The sequence below is a fragment of the Schistocerca gregaria genome, chromosome 11, assembly GCF_023897955.1.
Source record: "Schistocerca gregaria isolate iqSchGreg1 chromosome 11, iqSchGreg1.2, whole genome shotgun sequence".
Classification (NCBI taxonomy): Eukaryota; Metazoa; Arthropoda; class Insecta; order Orthoptera; family Acrididae; genus Schistocerca; species Schistocerca gregaria.
The window spans coordinates 23,082,934-23,096,583 of record NC_064930.1 but is presented as its reverse complement, the minus strand read 5'-3'; the positions used below and the strand labels follow the sequence as shown (position 1 = coordinate 23,096,583).

The 13,650-nt window shown below is 40.6% G+C and overlaps 1 protein-coding gene across 5 annotated transcripts in view; it reads right to left on the bottom strand.

The window, feature by feature from the left end:
• Positions 1-7,237: 7,237 nt before the first annotated feature.
• Positions 7,238-13,650, bottom strand: part of LOC126295433 (protein brambleberry-like) — a 200,612-nt gene continuing 194,199 nt past the window's right edge. For all 5 annotated transcript variants that reach the window (XM_049987919.1, XM_049987920.1, XM_049987921.1 and 2 more), the window contains one exon: positions 7,238-10,048. The gene's annotated coding sequence lies outside the window, so the exon portion shown is untranslated. The remainder of the gene's footprint in view (positions 10,049-13,650) is intronic.

Genomic DNA, 13,650 nt, shown 5'->3' with positions numbered 1-13,650 from the left:
TTTAGTTTCGGCCTAGTGCATGTTTGTATAACTTATTGCCATTGGAGGTATATATTCCTGAATTCCAGTTGAATCTCCGGTGACAATTACCTGCTGTGCTATGTTGAGAACTGTACTGATATTGCTTGTTACTCTTCTTTTTTTTCAGTTGTGTTGTATAGCTGCAACAGTGCGGTGTTATCTCCGTTGAACTTGACCCTGATGGCCATAGCCTCTAGCCTCTTAGGTGCAGGGAGCTCCATGTCTGTATGTTCTATGTCTCTTTGTATGATGATGGCTGTGCTGCCGTCCACTCAGTCGGTGCAATACATGCAACAATCTGGGATGTTTAGCTGTTTGCGAGGCATAAGCAGCGTTTTGTTAACAAGAGTGATTCAAATACCCTTTCACTCCATGAAGGCATTCATTTGCAATACTGTTGTTATCCGAAAATGAGATTTGTAACTTCGTGTTGACATTTGCTTTTTGGGGCTGGTGTGGCGAGTGATCCATGTATTGGTCTAAACATGTGGTGTGAAGAGTTGTGACACACACTCCATAATCTTCGTGACTACTTCAGTGGTCGTGAGTCCACGGAATAATGTCTCCATTCAACGTAAACGTTTTCTGGGTTTGGTACCGCATCATACTGTATAAAACTGTAGACCCAGAAGAAGGCTGCTGCAACTGTGGCCAAAACATTTATTACGACTTCTGTACCACTTGTTAGCAGCAGACACAGTGGCTGCACCAAAGAATGAAATGGCATGGAGTTTTACAATTATTTATTTAACTTTCTTTACAATTTCTCCCTTGTTGTCACTGACCAGCCCTGCAGATCCCTCTGCCCAGCAGCTGCCGTGTAGCTTCTCCGACAATGCGTGCAACGCGCGCCGCCGATTGCACTGGGGAGCCTCGGGCCACCAGTGCTCCGCTGAAACCAGGATGCCCTGTGGTCGAGATGAACTCGGCGCCCCAGTACGGGCGTGAGGTTAGCTGCCGACGCCTGCTGCACCGGTGGCTGGGAAGCTGTCTGTCGCGATGTCCCGTCACGTACGGACCACGTGCAGTGGGGCTGGGTTGCCGTGAAGTCCGGGCGTCAGTCCCCGGTGACACCTGTGACCGAGACTGCGCTGCGGCCGGAAGTTCTCGCTGTAGTCAGTCAGCCGTGGTGCCGACCGAACTCGGGCTGGCCTTCAGAGCTGAAGTTGACATCTGGCGGCGAACGGATGACTTCTGCGAGCTGGAACAGACTTCCGGAATCGTCACCTAAGAAGATCGAACATTCTGACACGGACCACGTCCGTCCTCAGATCCGAACTGCTTCCTAATGACTTCTGTCTGTTGCCGACTGCGCTCCACTATTTATATCAGGCAGGACGTTTCTTACCCTCGGTGGTAGCTTTTTGTTACTACCCCTGCAGTATATTGCTGGGCTCCTTCCCCTTACTCGGCACTCTCCAGGCTTCGCTCGTTCTGTGTGTGCCCTTGCGTCAGCCTGTCGGTAGACTGCTGCTGTCAGCCAGGCTATCTGTGCGTGCTTACTTCGCAACGCCTCGGTCGCCAGCGTGCCTCTGTTTTGCCATTCTCCACTGCGTGAAGCGACGCTTACTGCATGTGGTCCCAACACTGCCTCCTCCTAAAAATTTAATTCGTTTACGAATTTACCCTATACGTTAACTCGAGTTTTATCCTATATTCTACTTCTTCCGTATATACATCCAGGTTGCCTTGAATCGTGCCCTACTGGTAATCCATTCTACAGGAATCTCATGGAGCGGTCTCGCATTAACGTGCCGAATACTCCGTTTTAATAATCATATACCACACCGATAATTACAATCGATACGGTAATAGTACCGGTTGAAATACCAATGGCCACTATGCTACATTTCCACCTGGTATCGTACTGATGAGTATATGTAACCTTGGTGACTCCCATGACTGTCACTGGTAAGCTGAAATGATCCTCTACTATTTCACAATTTGTCCCTTTGATTAGCAAACCACTGTCCCATAATTCCATCTCCGTGGTTGCTGTCCAATTCCCATTGTCATAACACTTGGCTGATATCCTCTCTGTAGCGAATACTGAATACAACCAATGCCTCCCAACTTAAAATGTGGCGTAGGCTTCACTGTTATTCTCTGACACTGCGAAGCTTCTGCTTGTGCCAGACATCTACTCACCTCGCGTGATGTACTGCCTCTTGCAATTCATCCGTCCTCACTCGTGCATCACCAATGCTGTTAACCAGTTCCCACAGCAATTTATCCATTTCCAGCTTCCTTTCCACTACATCCAATCGCGTTTGTACCCGTTTCAGATCTGTATTCAATAATTTCTGTGTTTGTTCTATATATGCTCGTAACCCTGTAGCCATCCCACGCACCACACGTGTCACATTCAACAACTCTGTACCTAATCCCCTTATCTCTGTTGTGTGAATAACTGCTAAATAATTGTTCAAACCCTCAATATCGTCTCTATCCGCTGTTCCAAAAATTGTTTTCAGCAACTTTCAACACTCGATACCACCTCCTGTAGCTGCCGCATCTCGTTCCTTACCTGCAGGATGTTGAGTGCCAGCCGAAGCGTCCACTTGTGACTCTTGAGGACCACATTCGATTGTTTTCCGAACAACACCCCACTTCGCAACGGCACATCCTGTACCTTGCCAGCTTGTGTCAGCTGCCAGAGGACTACGCCCCATACTATCTACTTGTACCCCATCCTGCGTCACCTACAGAATGGAGAGAGTAGGAAAAAACTCCGATCACTACCCCTTAATACCAATAAAATAGCCTTAGTCCGTGCACAAAAATAATACACGCATGATAATTACTGCTAACTACACATCCCTGGAACGCAACTTATACTTAATACCTGGTTTACTGTCTGCTTCTGGCACTACTACTCGCTTTCTGCCAGCAGGAGACGTACATATACACGTTTTTACTATCCTCTGGAACGGCTTAACTCTACTAACGTGAACTACCATTGTCTTGGTAGGCAATTATAATTTTACATTGGCAGGTAATGTCATTTCCACTACCTGGTACGGTCCCTGGAACTTGTTTGTGAACTTCTTGGCTCTCCCTTTTGGAACATACGGATTAGCTAGTAGCAACCATTTGCCTACTCTGTACTGCAGCAACTTCCTTGTTGTACCTCCCATCCGTTAGTTTCATTCCAACTCTTTTGTGTTCTCGTCTAACACTCTGCCATACTTCCGTAGTGGTTTTCACAAATTGCCTTACATGCTCCCCCTCGGCTCCCAGCCTTGGACGAAGCATGTCAAAAGGTGATGCCATCTTACGCCCATACACCACTTCGTACGGACAATCCTGTCGACGTATGTACCTTACTATTATATGCACTGGTTACGAATTGCAAGTACACATCCCAGTCGGTGTGTTGACTATTTACATAATGACTCATCTTAGTGATCGTGCTATGCACTCTCTCTGTTCGTCCGTTTGCTTGCGGATGGAATGGACTAGTCTGTGGTTTCTTTACATTCAGTAACTTACACAGTTTCTTCATAAGATCAGATGTGAAATTAGTACCTTGATCCGAGATTAAGGACTAAGGTATCCCATACCTGAGTAACCAATTAACTAAAGCTTGTGCCACTGTACTTGCTTTCTGATCTGGTAATGCGACCATGACTAAATACCTAGAAAAGTGGTCAATCACTGTTAACACATACTTATTCCCTGCTGCACTCCTATTAAATGGGCCTAATACATCAATTACGATTTGTTGGAAAGTTGTCTGCCTTTGTTAACCTTTGAAGCTGAATCTTTTGATGGCTCTAGTCCGCACGTTGTGCGCATGACACACAATTCCTGACATACTTGTCCACGTCTTGACATTGTGTTCTCCACCAAAACTTCTCCGCTATCCGCAGTTCTTCTCCCGCCATGTCCTGAAAGAAAATGGTCATGCGCCTGTTGCAAAACTTCAGATCTTAACACTGCTGGTACGACGACGCATGGGCCGCATTTCATCGACCTGCAAAGTAACCTGTCCTGTACTAGGAACTGCGGTTGCTTTCTGAACAATTGGCAATCACTATCCATGGCTTGTGCCCTTTTCCTCATCTTCAGTCACCCCTGTTACTTGTAGTACTGCCACTTTCCTGCTCAATGCTGGCATGTGTTGCCTCATAATCGCACTCACTGAGTTTCAGCGCCCATCTCACTAGCCTACTCTGGGTCTTTAAGGCCTAATAACCATTTCAGAGCTGAATGATCCGTCACAACCTGAAACCTTCTACCGTACAGATAACACCAAAAGTAAGAAATCATGTATATTACCGCTAACAATTCCTTCTCCGTCGTGGAGTAATTTTGTTCCGCCTTGTTAAATTGACGAAACGCGAATGCAATCGAATGTTCTTCACCATCAATTTCTTGCCCAAGTACAACCCCAAGAGCGTGATTAGACGCGTCACATTATAGTATAAACTCCTTCAGAAAGTCTGGAAACTTCAAAACTGGATCTGATGTCAGTATCCACTTCAAGTCTTGAAATGCTTTCTCGCACTCTGGCACCCTCTTCTTAGCAAATTAGTAAGTGGCCTCGGTATTTCTGCAAACCGCTGTACGAATTTTCGATAATAGCTCGCAAGATCAATATGTGATTGCAGTTGTTTAACCGTTTGCGGAACCAGAAAATTTCATACTGCAGAAGTGAGATGAGGATCTGTCCGTACCCCATCCTGACTGATAATTTACTTGTGCTCGTGCAAAATGGTATTTGTCCAAACTTAACGTTAGCCGTGCCGCCTCTAATCTTTTATGCACCACTTCTAACTGTTCCACATGTTGCTCTATATCTCTTGAAAAAACTATGTCATCCAGATACACCATGCATTTTTTCGGTTTAAACCCTCGAAGGATTCCATCCAACAACCTCTGAAATGTTTGCTGCAGTGTTTTTTACTCCAAACGGCATTTTTTTATACTCCAAGTGACCACAATGCGTCGTAAATGCTGTTTTTGGCCTGTCCTCCGGACACACTTCAGTCTGGTGATAACCGCTTTGCAAATCCACAGTGGACAAAAATTTACACTGCCCTAAGTTGTCTAACGTTTCTGCGATATTCGGAATCGGATGTACGTCTGCCACTGTCCGTTCATTCAAATGTCTGTAATCGCAACAAAAGCAAAATTTTTTTGACCCGTCCAGTGTCTTCTTCAAACTAGGACCACGCTACTAGACCAAGGAATATTACTGTGCTGGATTATCTCATCTTCCAGTTGTTGCTCTATTAATTGCTTTACTACTGTTTTTGTAGCCTGTATGGTTTACAATACTCCGCAGCATGATTCCCTGCCAGAATACAATGCAGTGTTATCGGTGTAGCAGGTAATGTACCCTGTGCTTCAAACAATGCTTTATACTTTAATAATAATGCTTCCATACCCGAATGATAATTTCCTCTCAAATGATTTACCTTGTCACGAAGTGCAGATGGTTTGCTTTACATCATAGTGTAGCCTCGAACTATCAATGTCCTCTTCATCCATTAACTCTACTGTGGCCATTATTAATCCCTTCGGCAGATCGATATCATCCCGCCCGAAGTTATCTAAATTCGCCGGAACCATGAACTGCCCATTTATGTCCGTTACCTGTGATACTCTCCTACGAATACAGCAATGCTTTTCATCTAAAACCCGATTACTCAGTAGTGGCTCTACCAAAAATAACCCCTGCTGTGGCACATCGACATCCATTGGCACCCAGATCAACTTCCCTGTACCTGTTCGTACTTTGGCAAACAAAGTCACCTTTAATGCAATTGTATGCAGTTTAGTTGGCATCACCTTAGCTATCGGTGCACCTTGCCACTCAAACATTTGCAACGCCAGTACCCATTTAGAACAAGTTCTCATCGAGTTCCAGCATATGTTGCGAAAGGTCAATTTTGGCATGATGTTTAATCAGAAAGTCCAACCCAAATATCGCTGAAAATCCGTGTCTCACAGTTGACACCACCTCCATTTGCTCGCGGAACCACACGTTCCCTTACTTAATCTTGAGCTGTGCTGTCCCTAGTGCATCTAATTTTTTTATCACCTACTGTGCGCAATCTGTATCTCGGAGATTCCAATCCATTCTTGCCCACGAGGTCCACACTGAAAACTGATACATGCACTCCAGTATCCACCAAAACTCTTCGCCACTTATCTTTTATCCAAACCATCAAACTACAATCCACTTCTTTGTGCACTCTCTGAGTACCTCTTTTTACTGGGAGTGCCTCCCGACGGCAGGAACACTTCATTTTTTGCTTAACAGTTTTTCACCTGCTGTATCATTAACCTGTTGCATGGCTTTACACTGTCGTGCCTTATGCTCTGTTTACTGACAATTAAAACACTGTGGTTCCGGACATTGTCCCTTAAAATGATCTTGCTTCCCACAACGGTAACACTCTCTGAAAGACAAAAAATTTTCTTGTCATTGCGACTTCTAGTGGCACTATCCACTTCCTGCAAATATGTAGCTATATGCAATGCTGCTGCTAAGTCACTTGGATTTTCCATCCGTATCCGGCGTGAAAAATCCAGCGAGACCCCTTGCAAAAATTTTGATCCATTGTAGATATACTATAGCAACATAACACTTTTTGACTGGGCCAGTGGCTGAGTGCATTCAGTTCAAGTTGCACTGCTCACAATTAATGAAAACTGCTGCGAAACTGACATCTTGCTCTTTAAAGTAAAATTAAGTTTCCCTACAAACACGGAACAAAAGTAATATGTGTTCATGCCTACGAATTTTTACAATACTTGTATAATTTTCAGTGCAGACTTGCATTTTACAATCTGTTCCAACTATCAAACATGTGCCATCAGTGTTATGCATATAAACTGATCACTTTTTCTCCTTTATCACATTGAAATGTATTTTGTTATAAAAACAGCATTCAGCTAACATTTTATCAACAAAGTGTAAGGAAAAAATGATAAGTGCAATCGAACCGACACACTCCGAAGTTGGTCACTATTCCAGTTAGCGAGGGCTTTCCTTCTCACGGACATCCACAATGGATCGAAATCACATCTTTGATTTCCGAAAACTCTCAGGTGATGTAATCCTTTTCACTGAAGCTATTTTTGAGTTCATGTGTACGGGTTTAACCATTTTTGCATTCCATGTACATAGTCTATGACACCTTTCCTGATGTTGCAGTCTTTTTGTGCTCCAACAGTTTGAAAAAAAGGGGAAAGAAGAACAGGATTTACAGAAACTAATTTAAATGTATTTGTCTTTAATTGTACATCAGGCAAAAAATAGGAGCAAAAGCCCTCTTCAATTTTCAAATTTTATCACACATATTCTGAGCTTCACAAAAGTACATATAAACATATCACAGTCTCACAAGTTCAATTAGTTATTGCTCCAGTATATGAATTAAATCACAGTAATTCAAGAGAAGCTTCTACAGCAACAACTGCTACTGTTAAAACTAAGATCATTTACAAACAGAATTACCAAGGGTAAATTTTGCAAAATGCACGTGATAAAATACTACAGAAACGGAAAATGGACAAACTGTCTTTTCCAACAGTTTTTTAATAAGGACAATGTTGCAAACATAGAATATATGTAAGAGATGGTAAATTAAACAATGCTTAGAGCATGTATATGAGTAAGTACTAAAATATAGCAATTACAAAATGTTATGTAGTGTCTTCCTGATGGTAACACAACCACTTCACATTTAGCTAGTAGTCCAATATTAGTCTACTGAAATTTGATTTTGAGCAAAGAATGTTATACAAAATAGAGAGCGATGACTATATGAAAACTTTATCTAGCTTCTGCTAGTAGCTTTTATTAAAATACCAATATCTTCCATTTTTATACAGCACTTAATATACAAGGAAGCATGCTGCTGTTAAATTGAACCAATTTAAGTGTGAGAAAGGCACACACAGACAAACTGTAAACTTTATGCCTGCTCAGAACCTTGTCATCAAATTAAATGAAAAGCATGAGGGTGTGGGAAACAGGAAAGGGGGTTGCAAATAAATTTAATGCTTCTAGAATTACAAATGAGTTTCCCAACAAATTTTAACAAACAGGGCTTCATTTCTGCATTAAGTAACAACACAATATTCATAGGTTAAATATCTATTTTACTCACTTCACTCGAAGAAATTTCCAAAAAGTGAGGCTTTAGTGTATGTTGGTTTCCAAGAGACTCGTCAAGTAATCATACAGATATGATAGAGAACCCAGATGCTTCTCTGATGTGTTTCAACTCGGTAAATCTAAAATTCATTGCATTGTAGGGAATAAGAGGAACCATCAATGTTTCAAATATAGGAAAATTAACAAATGAATCGAAATGTGAAATAAATGTACATGCGAAGAAAACTAATACTTTAAACTTTTCCAAGCAATTTCTGTACTAGCCCCCACCATATGCTGTGCATTTGAAAAGCTATAAAAAGACAAACTACTTCAGTAAAATGTGATTTTCACTAGCACCAGCAGTGCCAGTATTTTCCGCTATGCCACAAGTATTTTTGGGAGAGCAATAAGAAAACTAAACTGTCAAGAAGCAAAATACATGGACTACAGCACAAATCTTGGTCAGGAAAGTTCTAATCATACTGTCTCCAAAACCTCTTGTTGCAACTGACCAATAATCATCTTCTCTTTTTTTAATAGTGGGACATATTCCCCGCTGCCATTAATTTGCAATGGCTATCACACTGCATGCAGACGTTTTATAGCCAAATGTAGTTTTTCATAGTAAAATTCTTGAATTAGTGTTTTACAGAGTACTTGTGTCAGAATTATAAGTCTCAAGCTTTTGGTGACTTTCTCCATTGTCACTGACAGGAAATATTTCAGTAGGCCATTAGGTACTTAAGTTGGCCAAATTATATAACGGATATAACACAGGGGTAAATGAGTCATCCACTATCTAATGAAATTACCATTGCTCTTCGTCACAGACTTTGATATAATATCTTTTAGCAAAGGGGAGTTCTGTGATGTATCTCCGTGACAAATTGGCCAACTGAAGTACCTGCGGAAAATATCTCCTGATGGCGACAACTAAGTCGTCAAAAGCTCGAGCCTGATAAATCTGATGCAGCAAGAAACTCAGAAGCATTTATTCAAATTTTATAGTCACTGGATGGTTACAGTTGGGATCAAAGAAAATTAGAGAGATCGAGACAGAAGATAATCTTTACTCTTTCCCAACACCAGTGATAGTATAAATATTATAAAATTAAGATTCCAAATGTCCTGTTACAGCGTTTTCTACCTCTGTCACAACAATAGTTGGAAACAGTAATGTTCTTACAAGGCTTCAGGATAGTGTGTTTTAATTTTGAGAACGAAAAATGACCACTGGTAGTATATTAAACCAAGTATCATGCATGCACAGCAAGTTTTGTATCGAACGCTAAGGTGACGATACTGGCACTCAAAATGTTAAAACCACCGGCCTCAAAACTTATTTCAAAATTCGCTTAATGGCCTACATAATCCCATCTGTATGCATGTAGGTTAAATGTTGCATCCCGCCTACATTCCTCTTTAAAAATCCTGACATACATTGTTGCATGGTCAGCAAATGTTGAAGACTGACTGTAAAGAATGGAATAGGAGCATGCACATTAGAACATTGACACAAATCCACTGTCAACTCGATGTAAATGCCCAGACACAAAATGTCATTGGGTTTTAATTAATCAGAATCAGTTATCAAGTTTGATGGTCATTTCCACAGCTGTGTGTGTGTGTGTGTGTGTGTGTGTGTGTGTGTGTGTGTGTGTGTGTGTGTGAGAGAGAGAGAGATTTTTTTAGCTAAGGGGTTACAAGGCATTTTATTGCGGAGCACGTTAGGAAATGCACACAGGTAGCAGACACAAAGCTATTACCAGCACCAGAAACTGTTAATAAATCAACTCCCGCAATTTCCCTTTGCAGAATATGTAACTGCTCCAATTTCTAGGGTGCTCCAGTTGAGAAATACTTCATTGTTAGCTGCCTCGCTCTTCCACTCAACTACTGAAGTATCGCTCCCTGTAACAAAATATCAGTTCTAAATTTATAGTCCTTGGTAAAGGAGTACCTGAGATGTGCAACTGTTCGGAGGAGTACATCAATTGTGCAGCTCTCCAACAGTAGCAACACAGAACTCGTATGTTCACAATTTGGGAAACTGCTGTGCCTACAATAATTATACTTTATGTCAAAAACAAAAGCAGCAAACAGGGAACTGTGACTGTGTTGACAGTTACACAAAATGTGATGGATTAGTAGTTAAAAATCATCACAAACGCGCCAGGATTGAAATAAAGGTTGGTAGGACAGTGAAAGGAAAGAGTTGGAGTAACATTGAATTATTGGTAACGATCAAGTTAGAGGCTTTAAGGAAGAAGAGAAAAGATGAGGCAGAAACTTGCATGGAAAATTGAAGGTACTTAAATTCAAGGTTAATTAGTAATGGAAGTAAAAAAAGTTGGTAAAAATGTTCAAATGCTTCCTGAAATTATTTGGCAAACATACTAAGTAAAATAGACTAGAGAAATATTAGACATGACTTAGAATAATGCTCAAAATAATGTACAGAAGTCATGATGCTAATAAATTTTTGATATAAGAACACCAATGAGTGAAAATACACCAGGTGAATATCCTCTAGTACTCATTAAAATTCTAGGATTCTCATTTGCTATACACAATTTTGAGCATCGTACAAAGGTGCATCAAATGTTTCTGTAGCCTATTCTATTTCTTGCTTTAAGACAAATCATTTCACAAAACCTTTGACTGTTTTTCAAATTTTTATTTTTATTTTGAAGTTTTGTTCTAAAAGCATGAAATATAATATATTTAAATATTGTTTGGTATGTTATTATTATTATCACTACTACTACTACTACTACTACTACTCCTGAGAGTATACAGATCAAGAGAATTTATGCTGTGCTTTCATATTTTTTGACACTTCAATCACATAGCTAGCAGCACCTGTCAGTGAAACCTTTTGACTTTTCCTCAAATCACTAATTTTTTCTTAATTATCCAGATTACTTTCAAGCAATTAAATACTTTTTTGGCTAGCTAGACCACACACTTGTCAATTAGATACTCTATTTCTCCATTTCTCACTCTTCATTTGGCTATGAAAATTTGGACAAGAATCCACTGTTATATCTAGGAAGTAATCTTTTTGCTCCTCTGGAACATCTGAGAAAAGACATATAGAGATTTTCAATTATTCATGTGCAGCTTATCCCTGCAAAAATGTTGCAATATTTTTATCCAGCAAACAGCAACAAAAATCCTCCCACGTGACAATAAGTGCCTTTTCGATAGTTTACTTTAACCAACTGGTGTGTGACAACAGAGTACTGTTCCTATTGCTATTAGCCAGGCTGTTCCATGTAAATTGAAAACACTCAGTTTTGTTATGTTAGTCGGTGTATGTCAACAAAGCAAACCAAAGAGATGACTGATAAGCTAAATAAATGTGTTGACATTAAAACAAAAATTAGAATTAATTGAAAGACGTGAGAAGGGGGAAATTGTCACAACTGACTATGGTACTGGAATGCAAACTGTATGGGTCATTAAAAAGAATAAGCAAAAAATGTAAGATTTTGTAGGAAATGTGATTCTAGTTGTTGACCATCTGCAAGAAAATGTACGACGAGACCTACATTTGATAAATTAGATGCTGCTGTTTTGCAATGGTTTCACCAAAAATGAGGAAAAGGTATATTTGCTCTTGGGCACAATAAATGTCGAAAAAGTTAAATTTTTTCACAGTGTGCTAGGCTTTGACAGAGAACTTAAATGTCTCATCTGGATGGCTAATCAGTTTCATATAACATAACAGGATTCATGGCCTCAATGGACAAGGAGAGTGGATTAGTTCAAATGTTGCGCCACCTGACTAGTCCTGGCAAGAGGATCAGGAATTTGTAGAGGAAGACAATTTACAGTGCAGACGAAACTGATCTGTTTTGGAAATGCCTGCACACCAGAATTCTTGCTTTTAAGTGCGAAGTTTATACTCCTGGATTTTTTGTTGTTGTCATCAGTCTTCTGACTGGTTTGATGTGGCCCACCACAAATTCCTCTCCTGTGCCAACCTCTCCATCTCAGAGTAGCACTTGCAACCGACATCTTCAATTATTTGCTGGATATATTCCAATATCTGTCTTCCTCTACAGTTTTTGTGTTCTACAGCTCCCTCTAGTACCATGGAAGTCACTCCCTGATGCCTTAACAGATGTCCTTCCAAACTTTCCCTCCTCCTTATCAGTGTTTTCCACATGTGCCTTTCCTCTCTGATTATGCACAGAACCTCCTCATTCCTTACCTTATCAGTCCACCTAATTTTCCACATTCATCTGTAGCACTACATCTCAAATGCTTCCATGCTCTTCTGTTCCGGTTTACCCATAGCCCATGTTTCACTGCCATACAATGTATTCCATGTACTCCAGATGTACATTATCAGAAATTTCTTCCTTAAATTAAGGCCGATATGTGATAGACATCTCTTGGCCAGGAATGCCAGTTTTGCAATTGCTAGTCAGCTTTTGATGTCCTTATTGCGCCCGTCACTGGTTACTTTACTGCTATATATCAGAATTCCTTAATTCATGTACATCTTTCATGAAAGAAGGTTGAAGCCGGGAGATACTGACAGGTTTCACATAGATATTATAATGGTGACACACAGATTTAGGAACCAGGTTTTAAATTGTAAGACATTTCCAGGGGCAGATGTGGACTCTGATCACAATCTATTGGTTATGAACTGTAGATTAAAACTGAAGAAAATGCAAAAAGGTGGGAATTTAAGGAGACAGGACCTGGATAAACTGACTAAACCAGAGTTTTTACAGAGTTTCAGGGAGAGCGTAAGGGAACAATTGACAGGAATGGGGAAAGAAATACACTAGAAGAAGGGTAGGTAGCTTTGAGGGATGAAGCAGTGAAGGCAGCAGAGGATCAAGTAGGTAAAAAGATGAGGGCTAGTAGAAATCCTTGGGTAACAGAAGAAATATTGCATTTAACTGATGAAAGGAGAAAATATAAAAATGCAGTAAATGAAGCAGGCAAAAAGGAATACAAACGTCTCAAAAATGAGATCGACAGGAAGTGCAAAATGGCTAAGCAGGTATGGCTAGAGGACAAATGTAAGGATGTAGAGGCTTATCTCACTAGGGTTAAGATAGTACTGCGTACAGGAAAATTAAAGGGACCTTTGGAGAAAACAGAACCACTTGCATGAATATCAAGAGCTCAGATGGAAACCCAGTTCTAAGCAAAGAATGGAAAGCAGAAAGGTGGAAGGAATATATAGAGGGTCTATACAAGGGCGATGTATTTGGGGACAATATTATGGAAATGGAAGAGGATGTAGATGAAGATGAAATGGGAGATATGATACAGCATGAAGAGTTTGACAAAGCACTGAAAGACTTGAGTCGAAACAAAGCCCCGGGAGTAGATAACATTCCATTAGAACCACTGAGAGCTTTGGGAGAGCCAGTCCTGACAAAACTCTACCATCTTTTAGGGCCCAAAACTGCTACGGTCATTAGCGCCCAGTCTGTGACTTAGGAAAAGGCAGAAATGGGAACGACACTCAAAAAATTGGAGAA